Source organism: Schistocerca piceifrons, chromosome 10 (genome assembly GCF_021461385.2).
Source record: "Schistocerca piceifrons isolate TAMUIC-IGC-003096 chromosome 10, iqSchPice1.1, whole genome shotgun sequence".
NCBI classification, from domain to species: domain Eukaryota; kingdom Metazoa; phylum Arthropoda; class Insecta; order Orthoptera; family Acrididae; genus Schistocerca; species Schistocerca piceifrons.
This window is the reverse complement of record NC_060147.1, coordinates 85,166,365-85,186,671: the sequence shown is the minus strand read 5'-3', so window position 1 is coordinate 85,186,671 and position 20,307 is coordinate 85,166,365. Positions and strand designations below refer to the sequence as shown.

General features: G+C 43.1%; 1 protein-coding gene across 1 annotated transcript in view; it reads right to left on the bottom strand.

The window, feature by feature from the left end:
• LOC124718788 (probable cytochrome P450 304a1) overlaps nt 1-20,307 on the bottom strand; it is a 125,287-nt gene that overhangs the window by 33,576 nt on the left and 71,404 nt on the right. The gene's annotated exons all lie outside the window — the stretch shown is intronic.

Genomic DNA, 20,307 nt, shown 5'->3' with positions numbered 1-20,307 from the left:
CTGCGGTCCGGTCCCAGGTCGACGGGCACGTGCACCTTCCGCCGACCACTGGCGACAACATCGATGTACTGTGGAGACCTCATGCCCCACGTGTTGAACGATTCGGCGGTACGTCCACCCGGCCTCCCGCATGCCCACTATACGCCCTCGCTCAAAGTCCGTCAACTGCACATACGGTTTACGTCCACGCTGTCGCGGCATGCTACCAGTGTTAAAGACTGCGATGGAGCTCCGTATGCCACGGCAAACTGGCTGACACTGACGGCGGCGGTGCACAAATGCTGCGCAGCTAGCGCCATTCGACGGCCAACACCGCGGTTCCTGGTGTGTCCGCTGTGCCGTGCGTGTGATCATTGCTTGTACAGCCCTCTCGCAGTGTCCGGAGCAAGTATGGTGGGTCTGACACACCGGTGTCAATGTGTTCTTTTTTCCATTTCCAGGAGTGTAGTATCCTAGGAACTAGAAGCAGACGATGGTGCGCTATTTAATGTGTGCTTTCGTCCCAGGCGCGTTAGTCCGCGCCATACCGTTGCCAAAAGGTGGCCTAACGGTAGATGTTCACACAGGTACCGGGCCGGCCTCCACCCTGTGTCAGGGCCCGGGGTGGGACTTTGAGCCCCCAGCTCACCCAACTCTGCGGTTCGACTGCTGCGGTATGACTGACACACTACTTCCCTCGCAAGCTCGCAAGTAAACGGGTGACGCACCTTAGACGAAAGCAACAATGACAACACGAGAATGATGATTTAGTTCTAAATGTTTTGAAATGTTTAACTACTACATAACACTTTTTCAAAATTAATAAGCAAACATATTAATAGTATGAATAGTAAGACTGTATTAAAAACTTTCAGTGTTCGGCTCCACAAATTTAAATTATATGTAAAGTTTTACTCCAGTGCGTGGGAAATAAACATCCCAGGTTGGAATGCATAAACTAAAACCAGAGGAGGGGATGGTCTGACGCAGAGGGGGGGAAATCGCCCCTCCCCCCTGCAAATCGCACGCTGGATTCAAGACAGATTATTAGGCAGCTGTTGAAGCTGAAAGTGCATGACAAAAGATCTACTGGAATTTTGCGGGCAATCTTCCACCAGTAGCATTTCATCTCCAAACCCTGCTAGAAGAAGTACAGTAGATGAGATTGAATCAACGGTGACCGGCAAAGTTCATGGCATGTTTTAGGATTACTTAACTGGGTGGTAAATGAAAATGATAGTAAGTGTGACAATGAAGAAACAAACATGACTGCACGTGGGGCTGACTGTTATCTGAAGACATATCGAATCAGGTGCAATTGCTGCTCATTTATTGGTGGGTCGCTAATGTGGGAAACTACCTGCTTTTGACATGGAGTTTGCCAAAATTTAGCTTTCAGTGGCTTGCAGCAACGTACACTGGGTGCTCTAAAATTCCTCTTACAAATTTCTAGGGATTGTAATGACGACTGACTAGAAAATATTAACTGAATTCGAACCCATGACCAGAAACGTACAATCATTCATTTGAAAACTTTCGTAATGCAACCACTTTACAAATAATTTATTAGGCATGACCCAGTACATTACTTGTTTCACAATTCCACTCATTAAAAACACAGAAACAAAAAGGAAATTTAATCAATTTTCACAGAGGGGGGTGGCATTCTAATCCACTACATATAAAGCTCGACCAGTGGCGCAGCAAACTTAACTGGCAACCGGAACACAACACCTCATTGGACCCATGCCACCACCGCCCCTATTCGTCGCCCGAAGTTCGACCTAAACTTTACTGCCTCCCCCCCTCCCACGCGTACCCTTCCAGAAACACATAACAGTAATATAATGTATAGAATTTACTATGATAATAAATGATAATAAATCTACAATATAGGCTATTACGAATATTCACTACTCATTTAAGCTTGTACAAAGTACTATACTGTTTTTCGGGTGAATGCTGAGACGGGCTCAGGTTAGTCTTTAATTTGAACCAAAAATCTTCTTAAAAACCATCAAAACTTGGATTCGATTCGGAACTGCTTCCGTGTGAGTGGAAAAACCGGACAATATTTATTTTACGTGTTTGTACAACTGTTTTAAAACATACAGTTTTTTAACAAAATGATAAAATATTTATAACTTGGTTAATAACAATAGTAGAATATTATAATATATTGAGACAAATAAGTATTGTGTATTCATATATTTTGCCATTGATGAAGTAAAGTAATCAATTACGTCACGAAAGTCGATCATTTCGAATTTTTCGTCTTTCCACACTTAAAAACGCTGCGTCACAAGGCGATATTGTCCCACCGTTGATGGTAAACAATGTGGAAATGAATTTCGATTTGCTGAGCAAGCAACTGATACTGATATCGTAAGGAGTATTTGAAATGCGATTCTCAGTTTGGAGAAACATCTCCTCTGTACGAAATTATAAACGTAAGAAGCTCCGATAGAGTTTTAGGTTAAATGTCTATTCTATTGCGAAGAAACGATCTTGCAGTCATATATTTCGACACAGAGTTATAGAGTTCTGTTCCATTAAAAACTGCATTATGAAATTCACCAAAATCATAAGGTTCTTGTCAAGACGGTTATCACCTTAGCATTGTTTAATAAATTTTCAACGTCCAGTAAAAAACAAAATTTGGAATTAAGGCCACACAGTCGTATAAATCGTGTCCTTATTTCTTACTGCTTTTCATAATGCGAGAAATTTCACTTTCTGCAGAGAGGCCAACATCAGTAGCGGGTATTTTTCGGTTTCTTTAAGACGGACTGTTATATCAGTATCCCATTTTTCAAACAAGGACTTAGCCTTTTGTTATTGCCTCTTTACAGCTCTCGTCTCGAATTTTTGCAAGTTCAGTCGTTCATGAGTCAAAATCTGGAACACTTCTCTATTCGTTTTAGGACCTTGTAAGCAGAACTGCGCGTGATCAGTTCTGCTCAAGATTTAGTGCCAGAAACGAACTTAAGTTATGAAATTCAATTTCAGTGTGTTTTGCAATAAAATTGTAGCTTCACTTCTGATGTCGCTTTTGTAGTACTACCCTCTGCTATTTTTTCTAATAGTACTAATTCTTTCAGCCCATCGACAAAGCTAAGCCAATCGCTTGTGGCCTGGCTCTCCACCGTGTTTCAGATTCATGATTAACAGGCTTCTTTAAAGCATTTTTTTAAAATAATTCCCATCGTAATCTTGAACGTGAGAAAACACGGTATATCATCAGTTACTCCAAAACGTGTTACAACGATTGGGTCAGCTGCAATAACTCCTACTAAATTTAAGGAGTGGTTATTACAATTTACAAATAATTCTTTATCTTTTCCTAATTATTTATTGAACGCCAGATATGTGATCTGACATCACGGCAGCGTTGCCATAATACTTTTTTTTTTTTTTTAGTGAAATCTGATCCGAATTTGGTTCTTCAAAACTCGTATTTTCAATTGAGGATGCATCTTTCGCATGTATTTTAAGAAATTTCCAAAAATATTCATTTACAGAAACTTCTCTGTTGGTAAAATCAATACCTACATACCTAAAGACTTGCGACATTCGATTTCAATGAGCGACATCAGGAGTCGAATCAAATAAAAGACTGTAATATTTCTTTCTTTTTATGTCACTTATTAGCTGATTTCGAATTATGGATGCCGGAAGATGAATAAATTCATTTGGATGTACTAGTGATAGGTATGAGACGGTGTTTCCATGACATTTTAAGATGATTTGCGACCTACAAGTTTAAGTGTAGCTAATTGTTTACCAACATTTGCACCAACTTGAAGTGCTAGATTTTAAATTGACCACGCAGAGGAAGATTTTGGATGATCAGATACTTCATGGAAAGCTAATATTCATTGGAATATAGTTCGCCTGTATATTTGTTTCCAATAATGCATCGATTCTAGTTTTATTAATTAATGTTCTTTCTGTTTCTTTCCAAGTTGTAAAGGACTTTCCATGACTGGACTTCTTTCACAGCTAACCAATTTTTTTCCTGCATTTACTAAAACCATGTGTAATTGCGAAAGATGTTTATGTAGCGGTATTCATTATGAAAAACAGTAGGCAAAAGTATGCTGCATTATTTTTTGGTGAATGTTATAACCAAAATCGGTTAATTTCAGTTCCTTCTTCTTCATTACCTACCCGTCGAAAAACCCAAGATTTTCGCATTAGACGATTAGCTGATGTCGCTGTTGCTTTAGACTGCATTCATTCTGAAATATGCGAGATCTACGAATAATCACTTCTGTGTGAAGTTGGTTCGACATTACTGGAAGATAATTACTGAATTTTAAAGAAGCAAAATCTTTAAATTCCAGAACGTCTGGAAATACAGTGACTGGGAGTTGGTTTGTTTGGGGGAGAAGACCAGACAGCGAGGTCATCAGTCTCATCGGATTAGGGAAGGACTGGGAAGGAAGTCGACGAAGTCCTTTCAAAGGAACCATCCCGGCATTTGCCTGGAGCGATTTAGGGAAATCACGGAAAACCTAAATCAGGATGGCCGGACGCGGGATTGAACCGTCGCCCTCCCGAATTCGAGCCCAGTGTTACAGTGAATGATTTTGTTAAATTTTCTGTAATTTCGTTAGATATAGACATGGATTTGGATCTTCAGATATACTTGGGGTCCGCATATTCATCGTTAGAGCAGTGAATGTAACGAAAAAAAGTGTACCCGTATGCATTCGTTGCTAAAACCAACAGTTCTCGATACTGACGATATCGTAAAAATCTTACGGAATCCAGTCACATTCATAGATATTGGTACTTGGTATATGTATATTTTATCCCTGAATCCGTTTGAAGCTGGTTTTATAACGAAATAGAAACAAAAAAAGCAGCAAGTTTAATTTATTTAGTGTGGAAATTAAAGATAGCCTTTTTACAAATGCATATTAGATATGTATTTTGAATAACTGATAAGCGAAATGAAACTAATGTTCTCAATTCTTCAGTTAACTAAATAAATTAAAAAAGGCATTTTGTGCTTCATTTCAAAGGAGGATCCCAATTATAAATTTATGTATAAAAGAAGATATACCTTATGATCATGGTGTGGCGAATTGCGTGTCCACGACTTTTACTTTGGTTACATATGTAGGCTATATAACAACAGTCAGTTAGAAAATTTAATTTTTGCCACAATTGTTCTTTTTTTTCGAAAGTCTTGGATTCAAGTTTAAAAATAAAAATTTCCTATGCATTTAGACTTCGGGGAACTTCGCCTATCAGGCAATATTTGATTCGTTTTGTAGAGTGTCCTCTGACGGCGCTGGAATAGCCATGACAAGTATTTTTCTGCGAGGCATGACAGCCCAGGGTAGAGTAGAGCTTGCACCTGTCACCATTTTAAAGGACACTCTTACCTACTTACTAACTTTTCTTCCATATATTGCGTCACTGAAATTATGCTGGTAGCAGATGATGTCGTATAGCTTGGCGTTGCCTGTGCATTGCATTCTTTCCAAATTTAGTCCTTTTCGTCAAAAGGAATGGTGATACGGACTCAGTCAACTCTATTTCAAGTGGTGTCCTTGAATGAATACTTTTTTTCTAATTCAGTTTTTAATGAACTTTTGGCGTACACAAATAGATTCGTCTTTAAAAGCAAGCCTCTTAAAACTTGAATCTAATGTAGGGTGCCCAAACGTCCTGGAAAACCGGGATTGTCCCGGTTTTCATCCCTGCGTTCCGGTGTCCCGAAAATTTGTTTCGGGACGCTCAAAAGTCCCGGAATTCAGTTTTTTCGTGAAACTTTCTCAAATTTTTGGGATTTCGCTATATTAAAGGAAATACAACACAAGAAATTAATATATTTTAGCTTATTTGTCTAAAACCTCCATTGTCCCATACTAGTAATCACAGGCAATACATTAGGCGGTACTTTGGCCAACAAATAGTAAGTTGTATTATTGTAACAGAGCTATGAAACAGTCCGATTGTCGCACCACTTACTCACACACTCATTGTCAGAACATTGTAGTAGTTGATGTTTTGTCAGACAAACTGAATAGTTTTTTCTCATATTAGTGGTATTATTGCTGCAGTACTGTGAAACGCAATGCCGAAACGTGCCTGCAAGTTCAGTGACTGTTATTCCAAGGAATGTAATTTCATTAAGAAAGGTCGTTTTGATTACGAATCAGAGTGTTCCGTATGTAACTGTTTTATTAGTATAAGTTGTGGTGGACGTTCCAACATAGTTGATCACATTAGGTCAAAGAAACACATTAACAGATACAGTGCACCGAGCTGCAGTAAAACTCTACAAAATTATTTTGCGAAACATCAGTCAAGTGAAGAGACGAAAGTTCGAGCAGCCGAGCTTACACTAGCCTACCACACGGTAAAGCATCACCAAACTTATAGATCTAGTGATTGTACTAATAAGCTTAACAGAATTATGTTTGATGATTCTTCCATTTCAAAAAAGTTCTTGCTGAACTAAAGTGTCAGCCTTAGTGAAAGGAGTTATTGCTCCCCAGAGTGTAAAGGAAAGCCTTGAATACATCAAAAATCTTCTTTCTACGGGATATCCACTGATGCCAGCAATCATAAGGCCACTGAAATATTTCCGTTTGTTGTTCAGTTTTTCGATATTAATCAGGGAATTCAGACCAAACTTTTGAAGGTGAGTTCCCTACCTAATGAAACATCTGACGAAATTTCAAGATTTTGTATGAATACTATCGAAATGTTTGATCTTGAGAAAAATAAATGTGTGGCATTTTGTGGAGACAACACCAACACAAACTTTGGTGGTTTAAAAAGACAAGGCAAATGCAACGTATTTACCAAATTAAAGACAACATTGCATGAAAAAATTGAAGGCATAGGGTGCCCTGCAAATGTTTTACACAGTACCGTGCAGACATCTGCTGACAGTTTTAGCTGTGATGTTGAAACTATCGTCATGAAGGTATACTCACACTTTTACATATATACTGTTAGAACAGAGAGGCATAAGGAGTTCTGTGATTATGTTGGAACTGAATATATGAATGTAATGTGTCACTCGAAAACTCGCTGGTTATCGCTGTTTCCAGCAGTTGAAAGAGTAATCCGCCTGTTTGAACCGTTAAAAGATTTTTTCCTACATGAAGACAAAGCCCCCAAAATATTGGTTCAGTTTTTCAGTAACCCTTTAAGTGGAGCCTACTTATCATTCATTCACAGTCAGCTTAGCACTTTGCAGCATGGGATAAAGGAAATTGAGGGAAGCACGAAAAGTGTAATAGAGTTAAGCGCATGGGATAAAGGAAATTGAGGGAAGCACGAAAAGTGTAATAGAGGTAAATGATGTTTTGAAAAGTACTCTGGAAACTGTTACTAAGAGGAGAGAACAGCAGTTCACTTCTTTTAATGTTAAGTCTGTCCTTAAAAGAGTAGAAGTATCAGAAGCAGCGGAAAGGAGTTTTAGAGAAGAAGTTAACAAGTTTTATGACACTTGTGTAGAATATCTCAGCAAGTGGAGCGCCTCGTATTTACCCTCATCGCCGGGTTTTGATTGGATGTTACTGAAGAGAGTGCCAAAATGGGAAAGTGTTGAAGAGAGAGTTTCTTATTTGAAGAGTAAAGAGATTGAAATCGATGATTCCATTCTCTTTGATCAGTTCGGCATACTGACAAATTTTGTTGAAGAAAGTCTTCACAACTGGAACGATGAAAGAAAAAAACAAAAACAAAAACAAAAAAAACATTGGAATGTCATGAGAAGTGGGTGAGTTCTTTTTTTAAAGCTGTGACTGTCTTCAGCACTACTCTGAGTTGGTAATAATTGCAAGGTATTTATTTGCAATCCCAGCCCATAATGCCAATGTGGAAAGAATATTTTCGTTCATGAATATCCAGTGGACTGATGAAAGAAACAGAACGGAGGTGGACTCTCTTGAAGCAATCCTGCAGATCCTGTACAACTACAAAATGGAGTGTGCCGAGTTTTATCACTGTGTCTCAAAGAACAAAGACATGATCAAGAAGGCTGGAGGCAGTGAAAAATACCCTTTTCTCCAAGGACAGTCAATTCCATCTACAAGTGCTCAGTAATATTAAAGCTCATGTTAATATTAATTGATTAAAAGTGGAATGGCTGTAAAATTTTGTAAAATCGTAATACATTTCTTTATTACTGTATACGTTTATTAAATATCATTGATTATACAGATAATCTAGATTACATCAATCTTTTGTAGCCTCTTATTAGTTGTAATAATCGGGTTAACAAAATGTATCAACAAAACATTAATATTTAAAATTAAGAAACCTGGATACATGTGGAATGAGGTGTCCATTGGCACCCGGGTGAATGTGTCCCGGTTTTCACCGAAAATAGTTTGGTCACCCTAATCTAATAGGACCGCTTTCGAAAGGACTGGATGTCTAGCACAGTTCTTAAATTCTGGAATTAGCTTAAGCAGAATGTTCTTTGCAATTTCCGTACTTACGTTAATATATAAATTGTCAAATCCTCGCAATACTATCGGTGGGTACTAGCACCTTTGAAATTGGCACTCGCTTTGAAATTGGCACTTGCGATTGCGAGCATATTTCTTCTGTAAATTGTTTAAAAGACCTTAAAATTTTAACAACTTCTGGTACAGATTTCCATTCAGTTTCAAGGAGACTTTTCACAAGGTTGTGGAGAAGTCCGAGCGCCTCTTCAAGCGGTTCTTATTGAATAGGAGTCGTTTCCATCAGTGTGCTGTTCGACCCAGTGGTAACGTTCATTTTTAGTTTTAAAGGATTTTGCCCATGCCTGTACCGCTCTTGCATCTAATTTTTTTTGTAGACTTTTACTTCTGTGGAAGTATTCAACGATATTTCCCGTTTTGTATATTTTCATTGCTCTCAAGTCCCGAATGCACTATTAAATTGAGTAAGCGCGACACAAGGCACATGTTCACAGCCCACCAGTCGAGTCGCTGCTTTCATGTTAGGGGCATCATCTGGACACAGACAGATATTTTATTTTGTAATTCCTACTTACATAATAAATTACGTAATTCCATTTTAATGTAGTAAGCTGTATTCCGCTCATAACGTTCAAAACATCCTAATAATACAGACTTGCGTTCCCAATTTACGATGTAGTGTACTGTGACTGCCTGATAGGACACGGTTGCTCGAGACGTCCAACCATCGTCTTTTAATTTATTTTGCACCCTTACATACTGAGCATCCTGTAATGTACTCAAATGAACCTAAATAGTAATTTATAATTGGGCTCCAAATACTCAACCAAAGGTTTGAAGCGAGCACATTCAGTCACAGAAAACGGTTGCAAATATTTAATTACCATTTTAAAAATACTTTTCTCTTTTTGTACTTAAGGGTTTTTTAATAAATGTAGTAGCAATGGTTGTTTGTTGTTGTTGAGGCTGAGGTTTTAATGAAGGCCCTTCACTTCTTGATGTAGACGGAACTGGCATTTCAGAAGAAAATTCTCGGATTTCTTGGGATCTGGTGGGCTCTAGCGGATCTGATGAAATTATAACTGTGGTCTCCTATGATGATCGATATTTTTTACGAGGTTGTTTGAAACCGCTTATCACGAAACATAAGGTATGCCAAAAATCAAACTTTGCCTTATCATCGGCAACTTCCGTAAAAAGTTCCACAATCTACTTCTTTCCTTGTCCATTGTAAATTGCACGGAAGAGAAAAATACAGAACTATCAAACAGGGGTCATAAGTAGGGAAACGTTTAAGGATGCTAAATACTGTTCCTGCACCCTATCTTGGAGGCTTGGCCCGAAGTTCGCTCATGGAATGTCAGAACCAATCGGAACATTTAGTGACGACTGTCATGCTTTCCACTGCCACCAGTGTGTCCGCTCATAGTTGTAGCATTACATTTGCGGGCTGCACGACTATTATGCTGTGTTTTGTGACATTAACATTTAAAATGATATCGACATGAGTGAAAAAGTATCGCATTTGAAGATAACAACTCTTTTATCCTTTTTATACACCTTTTTATGCTAGATGAGATAAGAAAACGAATAATAACTGTTAAACTGAAACATTTACAAATAAACAAAAAAAAACAAAAAAAAACAGTGTGCATTAAAGGTGACCTGCAGATCATGGAGTATTAATCTGTAAACACAGACCTAGACGTAAGATCTAAAATATCTTATAACAAATAATAACCCTCTAAACCATAGAGTTACTCACTTAAAATTCGTCAGAACGTCTATATAAATTACTCATCTCGCCATATTAACACAGAATATTCCAATTCTAAATACAATATTTTAAATGAAGCTAAATTTACGCGACAACAAAGCTCGTACGACACAAAGAATATTCTCTAAATAGCAGCTAGTGCACCAATGAGTGCTGCATCCTTAAATCTTCCGAAAAAAGATGACTAGAAGCGAACGAGCCGAGCCGAACAATCCGAAAGATTCCCAAAAATCAGTAATAAAACGATATTTATTAAATATGTAGAAATACTTAATTTAAATGATGCTTCTTCTTGTGAATTGTCCAGCACAATTAGACGTTTGAAATTATTATAGGTCCTCTAAAATATTAAAAGTCCTATCACTGTGCCCCATAGTGATGGCTACGTAGAGTCCAGAGCTGGCCTACGACGCCTAAGCGTAGGAGATGCCGGACAAACACTGTAACTTGAAGACTCACAGGTAACTGGAGACTGTACACGACTCAGCCAAAGAAGAGAACTGTCTGCTGTAGTTCAGTGCTTCGGTATATAACAAGGCATCGACCAATCGATAACCAAACACTTGATGCTCATGGGTTGGCAACTGCGGCCCCTGTAGTTAAGTGTTCTGATATTTAACGAGGCATCGACCAATCGCTAACCACACACTTGATGCTCATGGGTTGGCAGCTGCGGCCCTTGTAGTTAAGTGTTCCAATATTTAACGAGGCATTGACCAATCACTAACCACGCACTTGATCCTCATGGTTTGGCAGCTGCGGCCCCTGTAGTTCAGTGTTCCAGTATTTAACGAGGCATTGACCAATCGCTAACCACACACTTGATGCTCATGGGTTGGCAGCTGCAGCCCCTGTAGTTCAGTGCTCCAATATTTAACGAGGCATTGACCAATCGCTAACCACACACTTGATGCTCATGGGTTGGCAGCTGCAGCCCCTGTAGTTAAGTGTTCTGATATTTAACGAGGCATCGACTAATCGCTAACCACACACTTGATGCTCATGGGTTGGCAGCTGCGGCCCCTGTAGTTCAGTGCTCCAATATTTAACGAGGCATTGACCAATCGCTAACCACACACTTGATGCTCATGGGTTGGCAGCTGCAGCCCCTGTAGTTCAGTGCTCCAATATTTAACGAGGCATTGACCAATCGCTAACCACACACTTGATGCTCATGGGTTGGCAACTGCGGCCCCTGTAGTTAAGTGTTCTGATATTTAACGAGGCATCGACTAATCGCTAACCACACACTTGATGCTCATGGGTGGCAGCTGCATCCCCTGTACTTCAGTGTTCCAGTATTTAACGAGGCATCGACCACTCGCTAATCACACACTTGATGCTCATGGGTTGGCAGCTGCGGCCCTTGTAGTTAAGTGTTCCAATATTTAACGAGGCATTGACCAATCACTAACCACACACTTGATGCTCATGCGTTGGCAGCTGCGGCCCTTGTAGTTAAGTGTTCCAATATTTAACGAGGCATTGACCAATCACTAACCACACACTTGATGCTCATGGGTTGGCAGCTGCGGCCCTTGTAGTTAAGTGTTCCAATATTTAACGAGGCATTGACCAATCACTAACCACACACTTGATGCTCATGGGTTGGCAGCTGCGGCCCTTGTAGTTAAGTGTTCCAATATTTAACGAGGCATTGACCAATCACTAACCACACACTTGATGCTCATGGGTTGGCAGCTGCGGCCCCTGTAGTTCAGTGTTCCAGTATTTAACGAGGCATTGACCAATCGCTGACCACACACTTGATGCTCATGGGTTGGCAGCTGCAGCCCCTGTAGTTCAGTGCTCCAATATTTAACGAGGCATTGACCAATCGCTAACCACACACTTGATGCTCATGGGTTGGCAGCTGCAGCCCCTGTAGTTCAGTGCTCCAATATTTAACGAGGCATTGACCAATCGCTAACCACACACTTGATGCTCATGGGTTGGCAACTGCGGCCCCTGTAGTTAAGTGTTCTGATATTTAACGAGGCATCGACTAATCGCTAACCACACACTTGATGCTCATGGGTGGCAGCTGCATCCCCTGTACTTCAGTGTTCCAGTATTTAACGAGGCATCGACCAATCGCTAACCACACACTTGATGCTCATGGGTTGGCAGCTGCGGCCCTTGTAGTTAAGTGTTCCAATATTTAAAGAGGCATTGACCAATCACTAACCACACACTTGATGCTCATGGGTTGGCAGTTGCGGCCCTTGTAGTTAAGTGTTCCAATATTTATCGAGGCATTGACCAATCACTAACCACACACTTGATGCTCATGGGTTGGCAGCTGCGGCCCCTGTAGTTCAGTGTTCCAGTATTTAACGAGGCATTGACCAATCGCTAACCACACACTTGATGCTCATGGGTTGGCAGCTGCGGCCCTTGTAGTTAAGTGTTCCAATATTTAACGAGGCATTGACCAATCACTAACCACACACTTGATGCTCATGGGTTGGCAGCTGCGGCCCTTGTAGTTAAGTGTTCCAATATTTAACGAGGCATTGACCAATCACTAACCACACACTTGATGCTCATGGGTTGGCAGCTGCGGCCCCTGTAGTTCAGTGTTCCAGTATTTAACGAGGCATTGACAATCACTAACCACACACTTGATGCTCATGGGTTGGCAGCTGCGGCCCTTGTAGTTAAGTGTTCCAATATTTAACGAGGCATTGACCAATCACTAACCACACACTTGATGCTCATGGGTTGGCAGCTGCGGCCCCTGTAGTTCAGTGCTCCAATATTTAACGAGGCATTGACCAATCGCTAACCACACACTTGATGCTCATGGGTTGGCAGCTGCGGCCCTTGTAGTTAAGTGTGCCAATATTTAACGAGGCATTGACCAATCACTAACCACACACTTGATGCTCATGGGTTGGCAGCTGCGGCCCCTGTAGTTCAGTGCTCCAATATTTAACGAGGCATTGACCAATCGCTAACCACACACTTGATGCTCATGGGTTGGCAGCTGCAGCCCTTGTAGTTAAGTGTTCCAATATTTAACGAGGCATTGACCAATCACTAACCACACACTTGATGCTCATGGGTTGGCAGCTGTGGCCCCTGTAGTTCAGTGTTCCAGTATTTAACGAGGCATTGACCAATCGCTAACCACACACTTGATGCTCATGGGTTGGCAGCTGCAGCCCCTGTAGTTCAGTGCTCCAATATTTAACGAGGCATTGACCAATCGCTAACCACACACTTGATGCTCATGGGTTGGCAGCTGCAGCCCCTGTAGTTCAGTGCTCCAATATTTAACGAGGCAATGACCAATCGCTAACCACACACTTGATGCTCATGGGTTGGCAACTGCGGCCCCTGTAGTTAAGTGTTCTGATATTTAACGAGGCATCGACTAATCGCTAACCACACACTTGATGCTCATGGGTGGCAGCTGCATCCCCTGTACTTCAGTGTTCCAGTATTTAACGAGGCATCGACCAATCGCTAACCACACACTTGATGCTCATGGGTTGGCAGCTGCGGCCCTTGTAGTTAAGTGTTCCAATATTTAACGAGGCATTGACCAATCACTAACCACACACTTGATGCTCATGGGTTGGCAGCTGCGGCCCCTGTAGTTCAGTGTTCCAGTATTTAACGAGGCATTGACCAATCGCTAACCACACACTTGATGCTCATGGGTTGGCAGCTGCAGCCCCTGTAGTTCAGTGCTCCAATATTTAACGAGGCATTGACCAATCGCTAACCACACACTTGATGCTCATGGGTTGGCAGCTGCAGCCCCTGTAGTTAAGTGTTCTGATATTTAACGAGGCATCGACTAATCGCTAACCACACACTTGATGCTCATGGGTTGGCAGCTGCGGCCCCTGTAGTTCAGTGCTCCAACATTTAACGAGGCATTGACCAATCGCTAACCACACACTTGATGCTCATGGGTTGGCAGCTGCAGCCCCTGTAGTTAAGTGTTCTGATATTTAACGAGGCATCGACTAATCGCTAACCACACACTTGATGCTCATGGGTTGGCAGCTGCGGCCCCTGTAGTTCAGTGCTCCAATATTTAACGAGGCATTGACCAATCGCTAACCACACACTTGATGCTCATGGGTTGGCAGCTGCGGCCCCTGTAGTTCAGTGCTCCAATATTTAACGAGGCATTGACCAATCGCTAACCACACACTTGATGCTCATGGGTTGGCAGCTGCAGCCCCTGTGCTTCAGTGTTCCGGTATTTAATGAGGCATCGACCAATCACTAACCACACACTTGATGCTCATGGGTTGGCAGCTGCAGCCCTATGTAGTTCAGTGTTCTGGTATTTAACGAGGCATCGACGAATCCCTAGCCACACACTTGATGCCCATGGGTTGGCAGCTGCGGCCCCTGTAGTTAAGTGTTCCGATATTTAACGAGGCATCGACTAATCGCTAACCACACACTTGATGCTCATGGGTTGGCAGCTGCATCCCCTGTACTTCAGTGTTCCAGTATTTAACGAGGCATCGACTAATCGCTAACCACACACTTGATGCTCATGGGTTGGCAGCTGCAGCCCCTGTGCTTCAGTGTTCCGGTATTTAACGAGGCATCGACCAATCACTAACCACACACATGATGCTCATGGGTTGGCAGCTGCAGCCCCATGTAGTTCAGTGTTCTGGTATTTAACGAGGCATCGACCAATCCCTAGCCACACACTTGATGCCCATGGGTTGGCAGCTGCGGCCCCTGTAGTTAAGTGTTCCGATATTTAACAAGGCATCGACTAATCGCTAACCACACACTTGATGCTCATGGGTGGCAGCTGCATCCCCTGTACTTCAGTGTTCCAGTATTTAACGAGGCATCGACCAATCGCTAACCACACACTTGATGCTCATGGGTTGGCAGCTGCGGGCCCTGGCGGACTACGGTGTAGTTCATGCAGCCAACCCAAATAGCTGCTGTGCTACGGTGTGTTATGAGCGTGCCTTATCGATTGTAATGTGGTGCCCATGGGTTGGCAGCTGCGGCCCCTGTAGTTAAGTGTTCCGATATTTAACGAGGCATCGACTAATCGCTAACCACACACTTGATGCTCATGGGTGGCAGCTGCATCCCCTGTACTTCAGTGTTCCAGTATTTAACGAGGCATCGACCAATCGCTAACCACACACTTGATGCTCATGGGTTGGCAGCTGCAGCCCCTGTGCTTCAGTGTTCCGGTATTTAACGAGGCATCGACCAATCACTAACCACACACTTGATGCTCATGGGTTGGCAGCTGCAGCCCCATGTAGTTCAGTGTTCTGGTATTTAATGAGGCATCGACCAATCCCTAGCCACACACTTGATGCCCATGGGTTGGCAGCTGCGGCCCCTGTAGTTAAGTGTTCCGATATTTAACGAGGCATCGACTAATCGCTAACCACACACTTGATGCTCATGGGTGGCAGCTGCATCCCCTGTACTTCAGTGTTCCAGTATTTAACGAGGCATCGACCAATCGCTAACCACACACTTGATGCTCATGGGTTGGCAGCTGCAGCCCCTGTGCTTCAGTGTTCCGGTATTTAACGAGGCATTGACCAATCACTAACCACACACTTGATGCTCGTGGGTTGGCAGCTGCAGCCCCAAGTAGTTCAGTGTTCTGGTATTTAACGAGGCATCGACCAATCCCTAGCCACACACTTGATGCCCATGGGTTGGCAGCTGTGGCCCCTGTAGTTAAGTGTTCCGATATTTAACGAGGCATCGACTAATCGCTAACCACACACTTGATGATCATGGGTGGCAGCTGCATCCCCTGTACTTCAGTGTTCCGGTATTTAACGAGGCATCGACCAATCACTAACCACACACTTGATGCTCATGGGTGGCAGCTGCATCCCCTGTACTTCAGTGTTCCAGTATTTAACGAGGCATCGACCAATCGCTAACCACACACTTGATGCTCATGGGTTGGCAGCTGCGGCCCCTGTAGTTCAGTGCTCCAATATTTAACGAGGCATTGACCAATCGCTAACCACACACTTGATGCTCATGGGTTGGCAGCTGCAGCCCCTGTGCTTCAGTGTTCCGGTATTTAATGAGGCATCGACCAATCACTAACCACACACTTGATGCTCATGGGTTGGCAGCTGCAGCCCCATGTAGTTCAGTGTTCTGGTATTTAACGAGGCATCGACCAATCCCTAGCCACACACTTGATGCCCATGGGTTGGCAGCTGCGGCCCCTGTAGTTAAGTGTTCCGATATTTAACAAGGCATCGACTAATCGCTAACGACACACTTGATGCTCATGGGTGGCAGTTGCATCCCCTGTACTTCAGTGTTCCAGTATTTAACGAGGCATCGACCAATCGCTAACCACACACTTGATGCTCATGGGTTGGCAGCTGCGGCCCCTGTAGTTCAGTGCTCCAATATTTAACGAGGCATTGACCAATCGCTAACCACACACTTGATGCTCATGGGTTGGCAGCTGCAGCCCCTGTGCTTCAGTGTTCCAGTATTTAACGAGGCATCGACTAATCGCTAACCACACACTTGATGCTCATGGGTGGCAGCTGCATCCCCTGTACTTCAGTGTTCCGGTATTTAACGAGGCATCGACCAATCACTAACCACACACTTGATGCTCATGGGTTGGCAGCTGCAGCCCCATGTAGTTCAGTGTTCTGGTATTTAACGAGGCATCGACCAATCCCTAGCCACACACTTGATGCCCATGGGTTGGCAGCTGCGGCCCCTGTAGTTAAGTGTTCCGATATTTAACAAGGCATCGACTAATCGCTAACCACACACTTGATGCTCATGGGTGGCAGCTGCATCCCCTGTACTTCAGTGTTCCAGTATTTAACGAGGCATCGACCAATCGCTAACCACACACTTGATGCTCATGGGTTGGCAGCTGCAGCCCCTGTGCTTCAGTGTTCCGGTATTTAACGAGGCATCGACCAATCACTAACCACACACTTGATGCTCATGGGTTGGCAGCTGCAGCCCCATGTAGTTTAGTGTTCTGGTATTTAACGAGGCATCGACCAATCCCTAGCCACACACTTGATGCCCATGGGTTGGCAGCTGCGGCCCCTGTAGTTAAGTGTTCCGATATTTAACAAGGCATCGACCAATCGCTAACCACACACTTGATGCTCATGGGTGGCAGCTTCATCCCCTGTACTTCAGTGTTCCAGTATTTAACGAGGCATCGACCAATCGCTAACCACACACTTGATGCTCATGGGTTGGCAGCTGCAGCCCCTGTGCTTCAGTGTTCCGGTATTTAACGAGGCATCGACCAATCACTAACCACACACTTGATGCTCATGGGTTGGCAGCTGCAGCCCCATGTAGTTCAGTGTTCTGGTATTTAACGAGGCATCGACCAATCCCTAGCCACACACTTGATGCCCATGGGTTGGCAGCTGTGGCCCCTGTAGTTAAGTGTTCCGATATTTAACGAGGCATCGACTAATCGCTAACCACACACTTGATGCTTATGGGTGGCAGCTGCATCCCCTGTACTTCAGTGTTCCAGTATTTAACGAGGCATCGACCAATCGCTAACCACACACTTGATGCTCATGGGTTGGCAGCTGCAGCCCCTGTGCTTCAGTGTTCCGGTATTTAACGAGGCATCGACCAATCACTAACCACACACTTGATGCTCATGGGTTGGCAGTTGCAGCCCCATGTAGTTCAGTGTTCTGGTATTTAACGAGGCATCGACCAATTCCTAGCCACACACTTGATGCCCATGGGTTGGCAGCTGCGGCCCCTGTAGTTAAGTGTTCCGATATTTAACAAGGCATCGACTAATCGCTAACCACACACTTGATGCTCATGGGTGGCAGCTGCATCCCCTGTACTTCAGTGTTCCAGTATTTAACGAGGCATCGACCAATCGCTAACCACACACTTGATGCTCATGGGTTGGCAGCTGCAGCCCCTGTACTTCAGTGTTCCGGTATTTAACGAGGCATCGACCAATCACTAACCACACTCTTGATGCTCATGGGTTGGCAGCTGCAGCCCCATGTAGTTCAGTGTTCTGGTATTTAACGAGGCATCGACCAATCCCTAGCCACACACTTGATGCCCATGGGTTGGCAGCTGCGGCCCCTGTAGTTAAGTGTTCCGATATTTAACAAGGCATCGACTAATCGCTAACCACACACTTGATGCTCATGGGTGGCAGCTGCATCCCCTGTACTTCAGTGTTCCAGTATTTAACGAGGCATCGACCAATCGCTAACCACACACTTGATGCTCATGGGTTGGCAGCTGCAGCCCCTGTGCTTCAGTGTTCCGGTATTTAACGAGGCATCGACCAATCACTAACCACACACTTGATGCTCATGGGTTGGCAGCTGCAGCCCCATGTAGTTCAGTGTTCTGGTATTTAACGAGGCATCGACCAATCCCTAGCCACACACTTGATGCCCTTGGGTTGGCAGCTGCGGCCCCTGTAGTTAAGTGTTCCGATATTTAACAAGGCATCGACTAATCGCTAACCACACACTTGATGCTCATGGGTGGCAGCTGCATCCCCTGTACTTCAGTGTTCCAGTATTTAACGAGGCATCGACCAATCGGTAACCACACACTTGATGCTCATGGGTTGGCAGCTGCAGCCCCTGTGCTTCAGTGTTCCGGTATTTAACGAGGCATCGACCAATCACTAACCACACACTTGATGGTCATGGGTTGGCAGCTGCAGCCCCATGTAGTTCAGTGTTCTGGTATTTAACGAGGCATCGACCAATCCCTAGCGACACACTTGATGCCCATGGGTTGGCAGCTGCGGCCCCTGTAGTTAAGTGTTCCGATATTTAACAAGGCATCGACTAATCGCTAACCACACACTTGATGCTCATGGGTGGCAGCTGCATCCCCTGTACTTCAGTGTTCCAGTATTTAACGAGGCATCGACCAATCGCTAACCACACACTTGATGCTCATGGGTTGGCAGCTGCGGGCCCTGGCGGACTACGGTGTAGTTCATGCAGCCAACCCAAACAGCTGCTGTGCTACGGTGTGTTATGAGCGTGCCTTATCGATTGTAATGTGGTGCTCTGTGGAATCGTGAGTACGATCACCACAGCCACTTTCCAATATAAGCATACCCCATATTGGTGCCTGTTACAGAGATTGTACCGATAATGCGCGTAAACAGAGTATATTTATGAGTAACGATTTAGTACTTCGAGTTAGGCAAAGTATTCGTTACTCAGTACAGAATATATACGGTTTGCTACAGGTCTGTTCATGATCTTCTAACTCTCTGGTTTGTTGTGATGTGTTACCACAAAAATTTAACAGCAGCAATACTAAACCTGAATCCGATTCTGAGTCTTGATTTTACTTCTTTATTCTTCCTATCGTCTGGCTTTTCTTTTTGCGTTTTTTTTTACTAAATATGATCCCATTGTTATTCTGTCTTTCTGAGCTTCTGTTTTTTGCTTCATTTTTCTTTTTCGATTCTGGGAACTGCTAAGTTTTATTCCAGGTTTTGATGTGGTCTAAATGAAAAACGTATTTTTGTTATGTAAATTAAGGTATTACTTTTGGACTACACAACAATAAATAAAATATAAAAAAGAGCAATTAGTCCATTTGAAACTACAAAAAATACAGAAATAAAATTTGAATATTTTCTATGTCTTCATTTATTTTATTGAACACTGTTACAACAACTTCACTTATACACTGTTCACTGAGTAATAGATTCGTCGAGTTGATGTTAAAAAAATGCAATGCACAGGGGCCATGCAAATGCAGCATTTTTTAAAGCCGAGGCCTCGCGGGCCAGAGACAGTGGTCGTGTGTGTGTGTGTGTGTGTGTGTGTGTGTGTGTGTGTGTGTGTGTGTGTGTGACTCCAGAAGAAGAAATTTCGGACGAAAGCTTATTTGTTTAGCAGTCTGGTGTGTCTGTCTGCGACTCAACATTCTGCTAACGACTATGTGGCAAGTACCAATCTGCCCTTTTCATAATACTGTCAACTTGTCTTATAGCATGTTTGACGGAATCACGGTATGCTACACCAAACAATGCAATTATGAATGAATTTGCCTTGCTTAAATTGTAGTCTAAATCAGTTGTCATAATAACTTCTACAATGTAGGAAAAGG